The sequence below is a fragment of the Rhinoderma darwinii genome, chromosome 13 (genome assembly GCF_050947455.1).
Source record: "Rhinoderma darwinii isolate aRhiDar2 chromosome 13, aRhiDar2.hap1, whole genome shotgun sequence".
Taxonomy (NCBI): domain Eukaryota; kingdom Metazoa; phylum Chordata; class Amphibia; order Anura; family Rhinodermatidae; genus Rhinoderma; species Rhinoderma darwinii.
In genome coordinates this window covers 37057173-37078119 of record NC_134699.1, presented here as the reverse complement: position 1 = coordinate 37078119, position 20947 = coordinate 37057173, and the positions used below count along the sequence as shown (strand labels likewise).

Genomic DNA, 20947 nt, shown 5'->3' with positions numbered 1-20947 from the left:
ACCAGGCAATGAAATCCACAACAGATGGCATGCTGCAGATTGTAATTTCCATGTCCTCAAATCCACACAGATCTTTTTTTTCTGCAGCATGTTAAAGGGGTTTTCTAAATAACATTCACTTACATTGTACTATATGAACGTGCACATTTTCGGTTAGTTCCCAAACCCTGTATAATATTGCACAGACCTTCACATAGAACCTACATCCAAAAGTGAGGAGCAGCTAGTAGTTGTATAATGAAGGATGATGAAACACTTCCTTGAAGTTACTTTATATCAGTCCAGAAGTTTTTTCATAACACTGACATTGTATCTGAATCAGCATCATTTATTTTACAAACATCATAAATAATCTCTAATAAAAGAAGATCCTAAATTCTAGAAACCAAAGACTCCGAGCAGATGTCCACTGTATAACTAGTTATTAAATAGAAATCCAACAATGTTTCATTATGTACTGGGGCTGGGTACTAAAACCCCCTGCTCGGATTGTCTACCTCCAGAAACCATAAGACCACTTTCAGGCATACATTTTTTTTTCAGCGCTTTAAAACGTGTATAAAAACGCCATGCATTTTTAATGGTGTTTTTTCATGCGTTTTTGTGTCATTTTGTATTGACGTTTTCGAAGTCCTATAGAGTAGCCTATGGAAAAAACGGCAGGAAAAATTCCAGAAAAAACGCTATTCCTAGAGCATTGTGAATATTTGAAAAAAAAAGAAAAAACACCACAACCAAAATGTTGTGCATCTAGGCTGTCAAACTTGACAAAAGATTTTATAGTAACTTCTGGCCCAAAAAAAAAAAAAAAAAGGAGAAAAAATTACACCTAAAACGTGTAAACCTCACATTTATATATTTATAGCCTGCATCTGAGGTGTATGTTGGGAGACGTATACCTCTGACAAAAAGGCTTTAGGGTATGTGCACACGAGAAGTGCCTTTTTCGTCTGAAAAGACAGACTGTTTTCAGGAGAAAACAGCTGCGTAGTTTCAGACGTAAAAGCTCCTCCTCGCATTATGCGAGGCATCTTTGACGCTCGGAAATCTTGAGCTGCTCTTCATTGACTTCAATGAAGAACGGCTCAAAATTACGTTGCAAAGAAGTGTCCTGCACTTCTTTGCCTAGGCAGTCATTTTACGCGTCGTCGTTTGACAGCTGTCAAACGACGACGTGTAAATGACAGGTCGTCTGCACAGTACGTCGGCAAACCCATTCAAATGAATGGGCAGATGTTTGCCGACGTATTGTAGCCCTATTTTCAGACGTAAAACGAGGCATAATACGCCTCATTTACGTCTGAAAATAGGTCGTGTGAACCCAGCCTTACAGTGATACAGTTGGATACAACGCCCATAGGCTCTGATTGTAAAAGAAAATATATACTATGCATTATACATTGTTTCACTGTATACCAGGGGTAGGCAACCTTTTTGTATGGTGGGCCGATAAAAAAAAATCAAAGCTGAAGTGTGCCATGCAAACATGAAAGTTATATAATACTAACTGATTATTTACAGTTTATTAGACTTACATTTCAGTGTGAGCCTTGTCCCTGACTTTCTTTGAAAAGATGATTAATCTGTGGCGCATACGAGGCTACTGACCACCAGCTTTGGGGGGGTGCACGTAGGAAAAACCACGACTACTAAACACCAGCTGTAGGGTGCTGCACACAGAAGAGAGAGCGACTGCTGAACACCAGCTTGGCGGGGGGGAGCACATAGGAGAGACTGTGGCTACTGAGCACCAGCTTCGGGGGTGGGGTGCACATAGGAGATCAGAGCTACAGAACACCAGCTTGGGGTGTGCACACAGGAGAAAGAGCTACTTTTGCTAAATCTTCTTTTACAGAGTTGTTACTGAACTCCATGCAGCACCAGGAGAGAGAAAGAGTAGTGCTGTATTTGTGTGGTTGCGAAGGGTTCTTCAGCAACAAAGACAATGAAGCACTGCTCTCTCACCTGGTGATCAGCAATGCCAAGCGCATAATGAGGTACCGATCTCTCTCCCTGTGTTTAGAGCTGCCAAGCACACAGCGGCACTGGGCACCGGTAGAGGGAAGTGTTCAAGCAAACCGTGCCCCGCGTGCCGGCTGTGGCACCAGTGCCATAGGTTGCTGACCCCTGCTGTATGCCTTTCTATAGAATAACATGGTCTGCTACGCTATTCCTTATATTTATATTTTTTGCGGTATACCGACATATAATGGTCCAACGGAGGCCATAAGGACACTATTTTGGACTCCGTTGGGCTAATGGAGCCCTGTGAATACCCTTAGTGTGGATGCCGGGAGCATACATACGTGATGTGAACATAGCCTAAACTCTGTGTGTGAATCCAGCTTAATTCTAGTAATACCTCTGCAGCAGTCTTTGTCACGTGCATACATCATGTATTTATCGGTTAAACATGTGACAGGATATGTTTGTGTCTTATTATTAAAAGGTACAATTTAATTCTCTTATTTTGCAGTATGGCAGTGTTGTAATTAGATTTTATAATTGTCAAGTCAGTGTGTTGTGAATCACTCATCTTCTCTATGACATTCTGGAAATCCACTGGATTATTTCATATTAAAATATTGATTACATTAAGTTTGTCATCGTTCAGACACACATTTCTTACTGACACTCGAGCAGGGAGAAAAACAACAACAAAAAAATCTATTACTTAGGCCCCATGCACACGACCGTAAAAATCGTCCGTAATTGCGGACCCATTCATTTCTGTGGATGGTGGACACCTTCCAGTATATTTACGGGAAGATGTCCGTGCCATAAAAATCTTCTGTAAAAAATAGGACATGTCATATTTTTTTATTTTACGGACCGTACTCCCATACTTTATGCTGGGAGCACTTTCCACAAATGCGGATGGCTGTCCGCGGCCGGCTGTGCCCGTAATTAGAGGCACGGTCGCATGCATGGGGCCTTACCTAACAATCCATGTTCTAGCAATGGGGACCTACAGCCATCAAAAGTATGAATGCATGCTATCACTAGTAGTGCATTTGAGCTGTCACCTGAATATGCGCCTGTATTTAAAAACAGCATATTACAGGGAGAAGTCCCCTCTACTATTAGTCAAAACGGCACAAAAAAAGCTTTGTGCAGTTCGGCTAATGGAGCCTAAAAAAACCACAGTAGAATGATAGTAGGTTTAGGGGAGTGCTACCCCACAACATATACCAGTGACTGATGTCCGCCATGTATCTGCATGTATACATTGCAGCCATCAATCACTGGTGAGTGCGGCGGAGGAGTGATCGCCACTGGAATACAGCGGACTCATAACTATGAGTCCGCTGTATTCTTTGTTAGGGTCTATAAAAACATATTGAGCAATTTGGACTAAAAGTAGAAAGGACCTGTCCCCATATTATGCAGTGTCGCTTTCAACAGCATCTTTCCCTCTGGAGGACCCAGCACATTTGTGCATTACATGGACAACATGTTGATTTCAATGAGAAGTGTATAATACTTCTCTTGTAGTGTCTCTGCAATGTTGAGCAGTTGCTAGTGGGTTTCCCCCACACATTACAGCTGATTTCTGGGGGTAACTCAGCAGCAGGGTACCCTGTGATCAACTTATCGTCAGGGGAAATTTTTAAATAAGAAAAAGGGACTGTTTAAAGCGCACAACTACTTTAAATGTACACTAACTTTCAACAAACTTTGATAAATCAATAGTACAAGCAAATATAAGAAACTTTGTAATATATCTTATTCCAGAAAAACACCGCTTTCTCATTCAATCGGGCCCCCTCTCCCCCTCCTGTTCACTCACCCTGAATTTACTGCTTTTTCTGACTAAAGACAAGACAAACTATCAGCTCACTGAGGGATCAGGTTATAACTGACCATAGAAGTCTATAGAGAGGGGAGGGGGAATAGGGAGCAGAGTGAGAGAGATAGAGAGACACACAGAAACGCTGCAACAGGTTCCTAGTAAGTGTTACAACACACCCCAGTGCTGCTTTCACAGCTACACTGCTCATTACTGCTGTACAATCTCTTCATTGTTGCTGCAGCTTCTATATGTTTGATAGATAGAGAAGAGAACACCCTGCTTCTCAATCTCTATGTGTAAAGAAAACATAATAGCAGTTAGACTTCACCCCCTAGCTCAGAGAATTAGCATTAAAGCCTGCAGAGGGGAAAACTGCTTAAAAATATACCATATACAAGTCATATAAGTGTCAGATTTTGTGTTATTCTTCATGTACACATATGACAGCTTATTCTGAAAAGTCACCTGAAAGGCTAGTTGCGCTTTAAGCAATAGATCAAATATATTTGGCCTGCTGCTTAGCAAACATTATCATTAAGGAATTATTCATCCTTGTTTCTAGGCAAACTGTTCAACAAGTGCCTGATAGTTGCTCTATGCTATTGTCCCTCATGTATTGGCTTGTAAAGAAGTATATAGTGGCTAGTAGGAGAACAAAAGGCGCTATATAGGGTGAGTACGTCAGGTTTAGATAAACGTTTTATCTTGAGCAGGAAAAAGGAGGCTCACCTTTAAATGTTGTGCATGGATAGGAACAGCACTATTTCAGAGCATAGTAACAGGAAGGATGCTGCTAGTGTCGATATCCCCAGGGCGTCAGGTGCCAGCCTCGCCTGGGACAGTGATGAGGTAGATTAGAGATGGGGACTAGGATGGGATCCACTGTAAAAATATCACACCTTCCAGAGACAAAACTTCCACGACTCAAAGTACAGCATGTTTTGAAGATACAAAACCCCTTTTTCAAGTAAAAATGAGACAGTGTATCAGTGGCTGGTAATTAGGCAGAGGAGACGGATGCAGAAGATGCAGGTTCTTCTTATGGATGAAAAGCCATTATGACTGGTGAATATCTCTAGCCCAAGAGCCTATTCACGCAACAGAGCCATGTGTATGGGGCCTGTACTGCAGTGCGCGGAGACCATACGGCTCTCTAATATGGAGCCACGTAAACTTTGTGCGCGCTGATAGGCCGATACAGGCTCCGTCGGGTGCCGTATGTACGGAAATATTCTGTTCTGTAAGATTTATAGGTTATCTTTAAAAAAAAACAAAAACAACTATGCCTCCAAATGAAATCCGAGGCATACGGAGGTATACTATGGTCCCTTTACATTTGCATTGGCACAATATTGTGGTAATACGGCTGTGTGCATGAGCCCTTAGTCTGGTCTGGCAGAAGTACTTACCTATTCCTCAGATATCCTGCCCTGATACGGAAAACACAGTTCAGTTACCAGGGACTAGTGGCACCTGTATAAACCACTTGATCACCCAGAAGCAGTTTTGGCTTTCTCTTCCAGTCTGTTTCCAACTCCGATGCTACTATAACCCATAAATACTTTGGTTGCGGCTTATTCACATTCTCTTGGCTTGTCTGTGTACCTGTTTCACGCTCGTATGGCATCTTGTTAATGGACCTCAACTTATCTGTACCAGTTGCCTCTGGTCCTCGTCCGCCTTTTTAACTAAAAATTTATTACTGTCAATATGAGGGCTGCAGCCTCCACTTGGGCTACCATCTAGAAGGCAACCCTGGTGAAAAACAGGCATCCGTTTAGATGCGGCCTCAAGATGTTCCCTAGTGTGCGGAAGAGCCCATGTTATAAGAATAGCTTCTCCCTGGACAGAACGCTCAAGTGTATCTACACATCTACTCCATTATATTTACCGTAGTGTTACCTATCTCACCATGAATCCTGTGCTGCTTCCACCCTAGTATATTATTGTCTGCAATTATTTTTAGCGTATTAGACAAAGTGGAATCATATGCAAGTCATATGTTTTTAGTTATACGGCCTAATCTGTCCCTATATCTTCTCACTGTCACGCCACCTGCTTCACATATACGGTGGATCAACATAACAAAAATACGAACCATGCAGTTATGCAATGTGTTTACAATGTCGTTCAGCTGGCATGTTGGTGCTGCACGTCACCCACATATGTGTACATTCTATAGGAATGTGACATCTGTCCAAGAGTCGTTCATATACAATAAGCGTTCGGTAAGTATATTTCTTATCCCATCCCTATATTGTGTTTGCCTGCCGCACGTTTCTATTTTTATCAGTATTTCTGATCTTTTGAACTCTTTAGACTTGTCAGTCATGTTTGAACAAGAAGTATGAATCATGTAAGTAAATCAAGATTTCCGGCTCAAGCTTTGTTTCAAATGCATAGGAAAACATTGTGTGGTTATTAGGCTAGATGCACCTCTATTTCTTAGCGGTCGGACCCCCACTGATATAACATTTAACACCTATCTTGTGGCGGATATGATCTAAAACAAGTATTTATGCTGAATTTTCAATGCAATTTATACACCAAACGTCTATATTTTATATGGGCCAATAGCTTCTTTTGTATACAATGCAAGTAATCCTCAAAAAAAAAAATGCATTCAGATTGCATAAAATAATCTTCTGTGTGTCTATCTTGATCAATAAGGTCACTCCAGTAATGAAAAATAAAGGACAGTCAATAGAAAAAGCTTTGCACACAGAACAAAACGATATAAGTATCATACTGGTTACTGGCCGGACCACAACATTAACATATAACCACCAAATATAAGATCTGCTGTAATTCTAGTGGACACGTAAACACCAACACTAAGGCCCTGTTCACACAGAGTTTTTTGGTGCTAATTTTGACGCAGAAACCCCATCAGAATCGGCGCTAAAAAACGGCTGAGATTGCCCCCTATTGATTTCAATGGTAGCCAGAGGCATGTGTTTTCCCGGGCGGCTTTTAGCCACTCGTGGGGGAAAAAAGCGGCATGTCCTTTCTTGCCGCGGTTCTGGGTCTGACCTCCCATTGAAATCAATGGGAGGCAGAATAAACCCGAAAAACACTGCGAAAACCACAGCGAACAAGCGCATGCAAGTCAAAAGCTGCCTCAAAAGTAACGTTTTTGCCGCGCTTTACATGACATGACGCTTTTTTTTTTTAACACGATGCGTAATTTCAATACACTTGCATAAAAGAAAGCATGTTATATGCACGAACGGCGGGCTTTCCCATTGATGTCAACAGCAAGCTTAGATCAAGCGTTTTTTAACGTGTATTTCGGCACAAAATCCGCATCAAATACATGACGTGTGAACCAGGACTTAAGAATCTACATGACGCTTCTTTTACTCTACGTGTAATTTAATTACGCCTTCATAAAAAAGCATATTGCATTGCTTAAATCAAGCAGGTTTTTTTTACCTGTATTTCGGAGCATAAAATGAGCAAAAATATGCACAAATACATGTGTGAACAGGGATATGGTTGCACGGGGAATGTTTTTCTGGCATACATTTAGTTCCTTGATGTCAAATGCCTTTGAAAAGCACAGGTTATGTACCTAAATATTGTTATATACCAGGTTCATCCCACTGTGACTAATGTGGGTTCGCTTAATGAAAGCTCTGCGGGAAAACAGGGTGTTCCCTATAGTAACTACTCATTAGGACGCATGGAGGGTCGCCCCTGCAGGCAGTTACATCTTACTCAGCAGTAACATATGGAAGAAAGCATGCAACTATATAATCTATATTGCCTGCTATTATGATGTGAGGTATTTCTGTAACAGGCGGTCAAGGTGACCACGCCAGAGGGTTTATCACTCAGATATGTGTGTGAAAGGTGAAATCAAACGAAACAGCTGATAAACATAGTGTACCAACTATTACCAAGAAATGACCAGATTACACGTCCTGGAAATTCAGCGGTGACATAAGAATACAATGGGGGAGATTTATGAAAACTGGTGCAAAGGAAAAGTAAACTAGGAAATTCATCTGCAGAAAACTCATTGTTTGACTACTAAGAGCGAATGCACGTTAATGCCACATGCACAAACTCTGTATGGCGGCACATGAAGTTCCTACAGATTCAGACCCGTATGGTGTGTGTAGGCACTATATGTATTGCCATATGGTGCTTATGTGAGGTACCATATTCTACCCCGACAGGCAACGTTCCTAGGGAGAATGTATGTAATAGTGTTTGATGAAGCAGGTCCCCGTTTGTCTTTCACAAATTCTTCATTAATCCATGAGAAAAAAAACCAACTATGTACGCCTCTATGTGAATTGGTGGCACACAAAGGTACAGCATGGGCCCACATATTTCTATGAGTGATGTACTTGGATTTCTGTGCATAATGCCTTATCCTTGATCCTGGGCAAATATTTCCTCTGTGTAACTCTATAAAGGGAAATGCAGATCTGCAGGCCTTACAGCAAGCAAAATTATGCAGAAATATTACTGTCTCCGTGGGGTCCGGGACTCTTTTGCACTACTATATTGAGCATATTGCAGTGTGCAGCAAGACAAATATAATCAGGACTGGTTGCTGTCCATTCATACAAACCCTACCGCTCACTATCTAGAGGTGCATTTTACAAGCAGGTACTGTCATGTCAGATAGGTCTTATATGTTTCACATCCGGGCCTGTGTGTATCAGCAAAAACATGCAAAAGTAGACAGAACTTTATACTGGACAAACATAAAACAAACTGAAATTCAAATATGGTTTAAGTATATTCAAAGTTCATATTCATGAGGCGCTCACAATCAGTACTGTGTGATCTTGACTTTTCCAGAAATACTGTCCATGCTATACTATTGTCCATGGACTTTGGTATTATAGTTCAGCCCCATTCAACTAAACAGGGCTGAGCTGCAATACCAGGCATATCCCGTTGACAAAAATGGCATTGTTTATTTTTTATTTTTTTTAAAAACACCCATTTTTCTAATCCTGGATGACGCTTTTAATATAATAGGACAGTATAGCAGGGCATATGACAAGCATAACCGATTTGATATTATGCCCTCAGGCAATGGCTATGGTGACTGACAGCCTATACAGAGAAGAACTGATTGACATCAACAGATCAATCCACTGATATTCTCTCATTCATCATTGCATACTGACACTTAGGCCTAATTCAAACAAACAAGTTAAACATCCGTGTGAGGGCCGTTGAAATAACGGCTATATAATTTAATGTGGCCGTTCACACGGCCGTTGTTTCAACGGACCGTGTGAATTGTCCGTGAGAAAATAGGACATGTCCTATTTTTTAACGCTTCACGCATCCCTCTATAGACTCTAGTTTATGGGGATGCGTGATATCGCGTCCCGCAGCGCAGAGCACGGATACACCTCGGACGTGAATCACGTCCGAGATACGCAACGCCCGTGTGAATCTAGCCTTAACTAAACCCTGACACTTTGATGCTATTCTTTCACAATGGCTTCCGGCCAGGGTTTAATACGGTAACCATATTAAAGACGCACTTTAGCAACATAGATGGTGTAAATATTGTGTCCTCATCTTGACTGGGATGGTGGGGGTGTGCAGTTTGTTTACATGCTGTGCTATGGACATGGATATGTCCACAGAGGTCCATAGCCTTATCCTATCCGTAGAGAACCACAGCCATATACTATCCATAGAGCAGCCTTATGGATGAGACAAACATGCAAACAATACCGCAAAAACAAGTAGAAAATGATGGTGTTTAGGGGTTGTTTTATAGGAGGAAATATGCAATAGTCCTTCACCTATTTTTTACACCCTCTTTCTCTCGGTTTATCCATTACAAATGAGGTTTGTGTGACCCCCCATAGTTTCTGCACAGCTAAGTATAAAGACGCAGCTTCAAGTTACATGGATCAGTTGGGATAAATATCCTGTGTGAGATAAATAGGACCAGGAATGTCCTGTTACACAAGTATGTCCACAGGCTGGTCAGTAAATATAAACATAGGGGAGGATACAGAGGAGGAAGCAACGTGTGCGTTTCATTATACAATGTCCGGGCTGAGGAAAATTAATGTTTAGAAACAAGATGCAATGGAGAGGGTAGAAATAATTCATGGGAAGAATAAATATCTGCTTGTGCCATGGAATTAGCAAAGGATAAATAAATAAAAAATGTTTCTACATTCTTTTATTTATTTTGACATTTCCCATTTGAATTTTGAAAACCGCAAAGTAGCAAAAATACACTCCCAGCGAAGAGTAATAACAATCTAAAACAAAATAGTTATGCATACACATTTTCAATTCACAGTGTACAGCAAACCTCCGACCCAGTAGAGTAAGGAAATACATTACAGCTGGAAAATAAGAGTATATCAAACCGTCACAGAGAGAGGATAGAAAATGGAAGCTAAACCAAAACCCAGAGAACTCTAGCCGCTAATATTTCATAACCCACCCGAACAGACCCCCCTCCCCGGACAAGCTCCCCCTCTATTCCCATTAAAGAGGGCCAATCCACCATCCCTACTCCCCCCCCCCCCACCCGGGTCGGGACCTATGCATACGATAAGACTCATCAGACTCACAGAACTCCTTCCACTCCTTCCAAACTAAACTCGCCCTACTAAATGACCCATCATGAAGCGGTGTAGCCTCCTCCATTCTCTGCAGATGTAATATTGCCTGGAACCATTCCGTAATCGTTGGAGCACAATCTGTCTTCCAAAGCCGCGGTATAACCGTTCGAGCTGCAATCAAAAGGAGGCTAACCAGAGTTTTCATATATGTTTGAAGTGAACCAGGGACCATGGAGTGAAGCAACACCCCCGGAGAGTTGGGCAACACCTGACCCGTAATTTTACGAATCAGGTCTACTACACTAGACCAAAATGCGTGTATTAAAGGACACTCCCACCATATATGCAACATCGTACCACCTTTGCTCTTACAATGCCAACATTCATCAGGCACCGCCGGATAACAGGTGTGCAACAGCGTCGGAACCCTATACGACCGGGATAAGATCTTATAATTAGTCTCCTGGGCTTTACAAAAAATAGAGAATTTATGACACAGGACAAATGCTTTCGACCAATCAGACACTGATGGGGTAGAGGCCAGGTCCCTCTCCCACCCCTTCACAAAGGATGGAAGAGTATCAATACTCAAGTCTTGCAAAAGATTGTAAATGAGAGATATAGTCTTAACCGAAGCAACATAAGAAATACACAAGCGCTCCAGGGGAGTCAAGTCCCTATGCAGACGCAGCTTCGTCTTATAATTATTATTGTAAAAATGTTGTAACCTAAGAAAATCCCAGCGTCTAATTATCAATCTTTCAGACTCCGACACAAGTATATCAAAAGACTTAAGGCCCAGGGGCGTCAAAACCTGGTGGAAGGTCAACGGAGAAGGTCTAGAAGAATAGGACAAAAAATTGTCACTTAACCCCAGGGGGAAATCATCATTGTTGGAGATCGACACCAATGGACCATCCGGAGGTAACACCACCGCCAACCCCCCAAACCTTTTCAACGGGAGAACTACCTGTCTTGCCACAAAAGGAAGTTGAGCATTTTTAGTAGCTGGATAAAATCGCAGTCTGAGCCAGGGTATAGAAACTAGGAGCACCTTTGCCACGGAGTCCTCTAACATCACCCACAACTTAGACTATTTATGATGAAACCCATCCAATATTCGAGCACTCACCGCAGAAAAATAATAGGATTGACAGTCGGGGAGACTCAATCCCCCACATCGCTTCCTCCTGCAAAGAGTAGCCTTCGCAATCCTGGGGGGTCTAGAACTCCAGATAAACCTGTTCAAAGCCTTACTCAACAACAGAAAAAACTGCTTAGGAAGTACACACGGAACCGTCTGAGATAAATACATCAAACGCGGCAAAACATTCATTTTAACTGCACTTATGCGCCCCAACCATGAAAAATCCTTATTCTTCCATTTGGCCAAATCAACTGGAAGAGCTTGAAGAAGAGGTAAGAAATTGAGAGAGTAGGAATCCGCAAGATCCACTGGAATCTTCACACCCAAATATTTCAATGAATGATTCCAGGAGAAGGAATAATTACTTTGCAACTGTCTAACTTCCTCCTCCGGCAAAGAAATGTTCATAGCCTCACTCTTATAGAGATTCATCTTATAATTACTAAAGTAACTATAGGTTCGTACGGTTTTCAGCAGAGACGGCAATGATAAATGTGGTTGTGTGATATAAAACAATAAATCGTCCGCAAATGCCGACACTTTAAATTGCATCTCGCCCATCTGGATGTCACTATTGTTCCTCACTGAAACCAATAAATGTTCCATAACTAAGGAGAACAACAAGGGTGAGAGTGGGCAACCCTGCCTAGTGCAATTCCCAATGACAAACGGAGCAGACAATGACCCATTGATCCTAATGCGTGCTTGAGGTTTCGTATAAAGAACCAGTATGCCATCAACCGACCAACCCCCATCCGATGCAAGGCCTCCTCCGAGAATCCCCAGTCCACCCGATCAAAGGCCTTGTCAGCATCCAATGACAAGTGCATACAAGGAATGCTATTCTGCTTGACTTGGTGTATCAATGAGAAGGTCTTGAGCTTATTATCCCAAGCTTCACGCTTTGGTACAAAACCCACTTGATCCGGATGGACCAGCGACCCCAAGAACCCACCTAGTCTATTTGCTATGAGCTTTGCATACATCTTAGCATCAGTATTTATGAGAGAGATAGGTCAATAATTAGCACAATGTTGCGGATCCCTACCCTCCTTCGGAATGACTGTGATATGAGCCTGTAGAAACGAAGCCGGAAATTTAGTGTGTTCAGATATTGAGTTAAACGACTACAGCAATGGTGGCACCAGATCCTCCACTAATGATTTGTAAAAAACCGCCGTATACCCATCAGGCCCAGGGCTCTTTCCTGCTGGCAGGGCTTTAATAACCTGAGATAACTCCTCCTTAGTAAAAGGCGAATCCAACGCCATAGCGTCTTCTCGGGACAGAGTGGGCAGTGCGGTATCCTGTATATATTCGGACAAAGATATCAACGGCTCTGGCGGGGCATTGCCGGTAGGTGGCGGGGGTAAATTGTATAACGAGGAGTAATAGGCACAAAAGGATGATGCTATATCTTCCGTCTTATATCCCAAATCCCCTGACCCATTTCTAATGGAAGTTATAAGGGAAATAGTAGCCCTATCCCTCATCGCCCTTGCTAATGCCTTACCCGCCTTATTACCCCATTCATAATAAAAGCGCGAACAAACCTGACAAAGCCTAGCACCTTTCTTATCTAAGAGAAGCTGAATGTCATGGCGCGTTCTTGTCAGCTCCCTAAGCGTAATTTCCTGTAACGTCTGCTTGTGCTGAGATTCTAGAGTCTGTAACTGTGTTAGAAGAGTATTAAGCTGTACACCCTGCTCCCTCTTAATACAAGAACCATGCTTAATCAGAACTCCTCTAAGGACACATTTAAGAGCCTCCCATTTAACTGCTGGATCAGTCGTGTCACGCGCATGATCCGCATGAAAATTCTCAAACGACTTCCTCATTTCCAACATACACAAGGAATCCTTTAATAAAGATTCGTTGAGACGCCAGGTGAATTCCCTACGCCTTTGTGGGGAAAAGCGGAGAGCGCAATACACCGGAGCATGATCCGATAAAAACACATCAGCTATAGAGGAATCAAGTACAAAAGAAAGTAAACTATGATGAACCATAATATAATCAAATCTACTGTAGGAGTTATGTGCAAATGAAAAGAAAGAGTAGTCCCTATCCTCTGGATGAGATAAGCGCCACGCATCACATATTTGCATATCCCTGAGCCTCTTCCTCAATTTATTAAACTTATGATAAGCCAATGATGTCCGACCTGAAGAAGTATCAATTAAAGGGTTAATGGCCAAATTAAAATCTCCACACAAATTCAGAGTACCTGAAGAAAAGGCACTCAATTCATCTAAAATTTTAAGGAAAAAAGCGACTTGTTTAGTATTAGGAGCATATACATTGGCAACCGTAACCATACGATCACCGTATTCACATTTAAGAAAAATATATCTTGCCTCCGCATCCATGAGGGAATCGACCACCTTACCCTGGAAGGATTTATGTAAAAATATAGAGACCCCTCTAGACTTACCATTCGGATTACTACAATGATAGCCTGTCGCTTAATATTTATTTTTAATTATCGGCATAAGGTCAGTGAGGAAGTGGGTTTCCTGCAAACAGAGAACCTGGGTTTTACGTTTATGAAAGGAATACAAGGTCTGCAACCTCTTCTCTGGAACATTAAATCCCTTCACGGTCAGGGAAGCAATAGTAAAATTAGCCATTATCCAAGAACGGGAAGGAATACAAGATTTGACCTGCTAACAAATGTGAACCGGTCCGACCAGTCGCCGCGATGCCCAGCCTAACACAAATGACATAAATTCTCTACTTCAAATGCCCCGTATATATTGCAAGAAAGTAAATCAGCCTAACAAAAATGTAAAAAAAAACATAAAAGACAAGCAAAACATCCTGTCTAGAAAAACTATTATTACATGCCTCTAAGCACTCGTATCACTCGTGAGAACCCAAGGGCTTTCAGTGAAAATCCTATGTGGGGAACACGAAAGACTCCTGTCAAACAGAAAAAATCCACTCAGAACAGTAAAATTCATGTATAGGCCTACACTCCGCGGCCTATCATACCACTGCAACCTGAAAAAAAAGTGCAATAAAAATACATTCAAAGGGACAAACCTTCATTACAATGAGAATATCAGGATAGGGGATGTAAACGAGCCACATAGGGGACCTCAGAAACGCCTTCACACTTAAGAACTAAGAGTCCAGCACGTCAATGCAATATATCTCAACCGCTGACTCTCCCACAGTCTCTAGTGTGGAAAAACACAAAAAGTCAGCTTCTGAAGAAGTACCAACATCACAAATGAGCTAAGAGGGAAGGAACCTTCAACGCTCCCCACGTCCCGGAGGAGACGATCTTTGCCTCCAACATTGTCTCTTCGGCAGTGGAGATCCGGACCCGTCCCTCCGTCCAGACCTGATCCTCACGGTGTACAACGGACCAGGCAAAGACATACGCTCCACTTGAAAGGACTCCCAATTCGGCAATGATATATCAGGCAAACCTAAGGCCCAGAAAAAAACCTGAAAGATCTGCATAAGCGGACAACGTAACAGCTTTGTCCTCAAGCCTCACATGGAGAGCAAAGGGAAATCTCCAACGATAGGGAATACCAAGTTTTTGCAAAGTTGATAAGAGGGGTCGCATCAAACCTCTCTGCCGAAGTGTTCTTCTCGACAAATCCGGGAACAGAAGTAGCTTTACTCCGTCAAAATCGATCTCGTTCTGCAATCTCGCTTTCTGCATAATACTCTCCTTCAAGCCGTAATAATGAATACGACAGATGACGCCACACGGTCTTGAAGAATCAGCGCTCTTTAGTCTCAGAGCCCTGTGTGCTCTATCAATTTCAATATGGGTATCCACAGGGGGGTTGAGGAAGGAGTTGAAGATACCCGTCAGTGTAGGAGTCAGATCTGGGGTACGCGTTGCTTCTGGCAAGCGCCTAATCCGTATATTATTTTGTTGATTTCTATTCTCTAAATCATCCAATTGCGACTGAAGTTGGATATGCTGTGAAGCGGACACATTCTGAGCCTCCTTTAGCAATTGAATGGAAGCAGACATGGATTCTTGCAGTGACTCCAATTTCTCAACTTTAGATTGCAGCGTAGAAACCTCCACTTTACCACATGTAAGTCACGTCTCCACGCCATTTTTATGTCATTGGCCAAAATGTCCATATCTTGTTTTGAGGGGAGAAACGCCAATAGTGCCTGTAACTCCGGATGACCTCTTAGAGTGCATCAATGTCTGACGTCGGCAAGTCCGCGAGCGGATCCTCCTGGGAAGAAGGCAATGGAGAAGAGACCTCCACCGTAACCCCCCGAGTTCTCTGAGGTAAGCATGTAACTGGGGGTACACCCCCATCATTCGAGGATGAGGCGTTAGTATCCGTCATAGCAGTAACCGATGCTTTAGGGTTCTGAGATGGGGTCTGCAGGAATACTCTCCCAGGCACCGCAGCATAGTCCAAATGAGCCTCCTCTCCCATATCCCGCAGCAGCAGATGGTCTGCCTCCGCACCATCTCCCTCCATTTCCATCTCTCTCACCCTATCCTCTCGCAGCACATGGTGTCCGCCATCTTGACTCTGCCTTGTGCAACCTCCGGCACCCTGAGGTAAGTGTCTCCCCAGCCTCCCAATCATTCCATCACCTGCCGTGACGGTCGGGCTCACATCCAGCAATGATCCGGTTCCAGGGGATCCGGTCTTCCCCCTTCAGCCGAGCGATCCGTGCAGGGCTCAGATCAGCACACACTGCATCCAGGAATGGCGGCGTCGAGGTCAGTCCGACCCCGAGTCACTCTCTCCCTGGTCACAGAGCGGCTGAAAAAAGTTGGAAATCGGGGTATCCGATCCTCCTGTTGTCTGGGACCCTCTAGGGATCTTTTTAGAGCGAGTTTTCCCCATTATGCTGCCGGTTTGTCCCTTGAAAGCCGAGGCCTAAGCATAGCACACCTCACACACGTCTGCTCTCCAGTGCGCCTAGCCACACCCCCCGAGAAAGACATTTTTATAATAAAATGAATAAGAATACAACTCACAAGGTATTTGGTGGGGCAGACATTTTGAGGGGGAATGGTTGTTGCATTGATGTAATACACAGGGACCCTTCAGCAGTCATCTAAAAAATAATCTAATAGAGTTGAGATAGTTGGACCACTAAATGGTTACTGAAGTGCTGATCAGGAGGCTAAAATCTAGCATGCAGCATATGCAAATAGCATGCAGAGCCTCTCACAAAGCCCTTTGTTGCAGAATTTACATAATTCATGAATGGACAGAGCAGGGAAGTGCATTTACATTAAAGGTAGCCATACACATTCGATTTATGTCGGCCGAACCCGCCAATTACCTAATGTGCATGGTGGTGTCCTGACTCTCCCCCACTGGCAGATATCGGAGAGAAGAGTCAGACTTGTTGGAATCCAACATACCCAATCCTTTTGTTTTCAAGTAGATAAGCCGCTGCCAGAGGAGTTTGGTAGCGGCTATATTCCTCCCTATTGAGAACGCATGCACGCTTGTCCAAGCCAAGCATGCATGTGTATGGGGGAGTTGGGAAGAAAAGCTGTCGGCCAAGCGATCAATCAGCTGACAGCTATCTGAAATATATAGCCAGCCGGAGTGAGCCCTAACTGTAATTCTAAACAGGCCAAGAGGTCCCCTGGAGGGGTAGCCACTGTATATATTTTGAAGTAAATGTTCAGGACTGTAAGGATGTCGAAACCGTGAGAAAACCCTAATAAAGTTAATGGGGTCCTTTAGGACCTGTATGGCTTCCATGTAACACTACACTTTGCTACAATTTAAATGTCTAGCTGGTGACCAGCTGATCGATACAGAAGATTCCATATTAAACTCCCAGCAAAAATGTTTTAGGCCCACCTGTTTCTAATTTAGGTGGCATAAATGATACTGTGTTTTTTTTCTTTAATGAAGTTGCATGATACTTTAACAAATGTGACATCCATGCAGAAGATCACTTTATTATTTAATATCTAGACATATTTTAGAATTTCTAGAATTAAAAATACGTTAAAAAAAATCACTTCAGTTTTTTCCTATAATAAAAGACTTATTATGGGAAAAAAGGCAGTTATTGTTTTTTTAACTTGAAACTTTTTAGCTTTTTTACATTTTTATTAATTTTCTTTTAACTTTTTGTTTTTGTCCAACTAGGGGACAAGGCATGAAGCCCTGACCACTATTCTAATACACAGCACTACCTACCGTATTTTCCGGACTATAAGGCGCACCGGATTATAAGGCGCACTTTCTATGAGCGCCTTATAAGCAATTATGTTTCATATATAAGGCGCACTGGATTATAAGGCGCAGCACATTACCGTTAAATAAACCATTGCTCAGACTGCAAGTCAAAATTTATTACACTTTTTAACAATAACTTGCAACTGGTTCAGCTGTAATTGCAAATCAAAACGTTTAGGGTATGTGCACACACACTAATTACGTCCGTAATTGACGGACGTATTTCGGCCGCAAGTCCCGGACCGAACACAGTGCAAGGAGCCGGGCTCCTAGCATCATACTTATGTACGACGCTAGGAGTCCCTGCCTTGCTGCAGGACAACTGTCCCGTAGTATAATCATGTTTACAGTACGGGACAGTTGTCCTGCAGCGAGGCAGGGACTTCTAGCATCGTACATAAGTATGATGCTAGGAGCCCGGCTCCTTGCACTGTTCGGTCCGGGACTTGCGGCCGAAATACGTCCGTCAATTACGGACGTAATTAGTGTGTGTGCACATACCCTTACCGTACTTTTTCAGTTCATTCCTCCACCAGAAATCCATCAAATCCGTCATCTTCAGTGTCGGAGTTGAACAGTTGGGCGATTTCGGCATCAAGCATGGGGTCCTCCTCTTCATTATCCGAGTCGGTCTCGTTGCTGCTGCTAGGCTCTTCAGTGGTGATTCCAGCCTTCCTGAAAGCTCGGATGACACTGGAGACTGATACATTCTTCCAGGCATCCACGATCCACTGGCACATAGTGGCATAACTCGCACGGCGTTGCCTCCCTGTTTTGGTGAATGTGTGGTCACCTTCTGTCATCCAATGCTCCCATGCAGCTCGCAATTTAACTTTAAATGACCTGTTGATGCTGATATCTAGCGGCTGGAGCTCTTTGGTTAATCCACCAGGGATGACAGCAAGCTCCGAATTAGTTTTCTTCACTTGGGCTTTGACAGTATCGGTCAAGTGGGCGCGCATCGAGTCACAGACCAATAGGGATGGGGATTTGTGAAAAAAGCCACCCGGTCTCTTGACGTAGACCTCCCTCAGCCACTCACTCATCTTCTCCTCATCCATCCAGCCCTTTGGGTTAGCCTTAATGATGACACCAGCAGGAAAATTTTCTTTAGGCAAAGTCTTCCTCTTGAAAATTACCATGGGTGGTAGTTTCTGGCCATTAGCCTGACAAGCGAGAACTACAGTGAAAGATGACTTCTCATTTCCTGTGGTACGTATAGATATCGTACTGGTCCCTGTTTTCTCAACAGTACGGTTTACGGGGATATCGAAAGTGAGGGGAACCTCATCCATGTTAATAATGTGTTCTGGCTGGATATTCTTTTCATTTATCTTGGTTATGCAGTAGGTGCGGAAAATGGCCAGCTTCTCTTCATAATCCTTTGGTAATTGCTGGCACACAGTAGTTCTGGTGCGAATGGAGAGATGACGCCTGTTCATGAAACAAAAGCACCATGAAGGACCTCCTCGAAAGTCCTTGATCTCCATGTCACGTGCTAAAGCAGTGGCTTTGAGTCGAATAGAGACAGTGGAGACGCTTCTACCTGCGTTTCTCTGTTCCATAACCCACTGTTCTATTTTGTCCTCCAACTGTGGCCACCTTGCTTTGTTTCCTCGGAAACTCAGTTTGGTCTTCTTTACTTGGCGGAGGGCATCTTCTTGTTTTCTCCACTTACGCACCATGGATTCATTAATGTTGAATTCTCTTGCAGCTGCCCTATTTCCATGCTCTACTGCATAACTTATAGCTTTAAGCTTGAAACCTGCATCATAAGCATGTCTCTTAACAGGAGGCATTTTTTGGGGTAGTGGGTATAGTTAACGCTAAAGCAAAGATATATTGCAAGGATCCTACAGAGCTGTAAGTATCACTCAGTGTGGCTCCTGACTACGGTGGCCGTAATGCTCAATCCATTTATGGATACTGTAAAAACCCAAGTGAAGAATAAATTCATAGGCGCACGGGGGGGAGGAGCATGGTGTGTGCTGTGGTATGCCGCCGCCGACCCCTGCCGCCCACGATAGAGGTAAAGGATCCTGTATGAACCCCTCTCTTTACTGTCGGGTTCATATATAAGGCGCACCGGATTATAAGGCGCACTTTCTATTTCTGAGAAATTCTCAGCATTTTATGTGCGCCTTATAGTCCGAAAAATACGGTACATAGTGCAGTGTATTAGAGCTGTCAGTTATTCACTGACAGCAAGCCTATTAGGCTTTGCCTGTGGGTGGGGCCTAATAGGCTTCGGTACTAGGCAGACCAGGAGACCATTGTTAGGCCTCTGATTGCCATAGCAACTATCGGCTGCGGTCTAACCACCTAGATGCAGCGATCACTATTGATCACTGCACCTAAGGGGTTAATCGGCTGGAACGGAGGCCAGCTCCTGGTCCTGACCATTACATCAGGGTGTCAGCTGTAACGAACTGCTAGTAAGACTGTTAGGCGATCGCTTGATACCTGCATCTAAGGGGTTAATCGGCAGGATCAGAGCCTAGCTCCGGTCATGGCCGTTACAGCAGGATGTCAGATGTAATATACAGCTGACACCCGCTGGTGATGGCGCTGGCTCAGCCTCTGAGCCCGCTCCAGCACCATCACGTACAGTTACGTGAGAAGGAGCGAACACATTAGCGCTGACTACGTTACTGTACGTGATTGGACGGGAAAGGGTTAAGGGATGTAAAATTTTAAAGTGCACACGTGTTGTGTTACTTCATGCCATGTTGTCATACATTGACTGTCGCTGTGGAACTCTAGCGTCGGCGTGCAATGTTTATGAACAATCCCTGTAACTGAATTCCAAACGCCCCACCCCCCTCCCCGATCAATTTTCTCTTTTATTACATGCTTTTTTGGAGCTGTAACCTTTATTGCATTCAATAAAAGGTTTGTCAAATTCTTCTTTACATTCAGTACTATTTTTTTTACTATATGTTGTCCACAGCAAGACACTTATTTAAAATGGAGTCCACCTCTCTCATAATGCTAGTAGGATGAAGTAGGAAAAGTCCAGGCATTAAGTAGGCCTTTAGGCAGCTGGAGACTAAAGTCAGGGACTGTAGACATTCCAGCGCTGTATGAATACAGACAAGTGTAACAAACACATATAGTGCAACTTTCTGGCTTCTTGCCCAGTAGCTGGAGTCAATGGGTTCATGCAAACTTCTACGGAGCCTGTCACATTCCTTAAGTCTGTCCCTCCCATCCTCTCGGAGACGGCAAAGCA

At 43.3% G+C, this 20947-nt stretch overlaps 1 protein-coding gene across 4 annotated transcripts in view; it reads right to left on the bottom strand.

Annotated features, from left to right (window-relative positions):
• TP53INP2 (tumor protein p53 inducible nuclear protein 2) overlaps positions 1-20947 on the bottom strand; it is a 106374-nt gene that overhangs the window by 17848 nt on the left and 67579 nt on the right. The gene's annotated exons all lie outside the window — the stretch shown is intronic.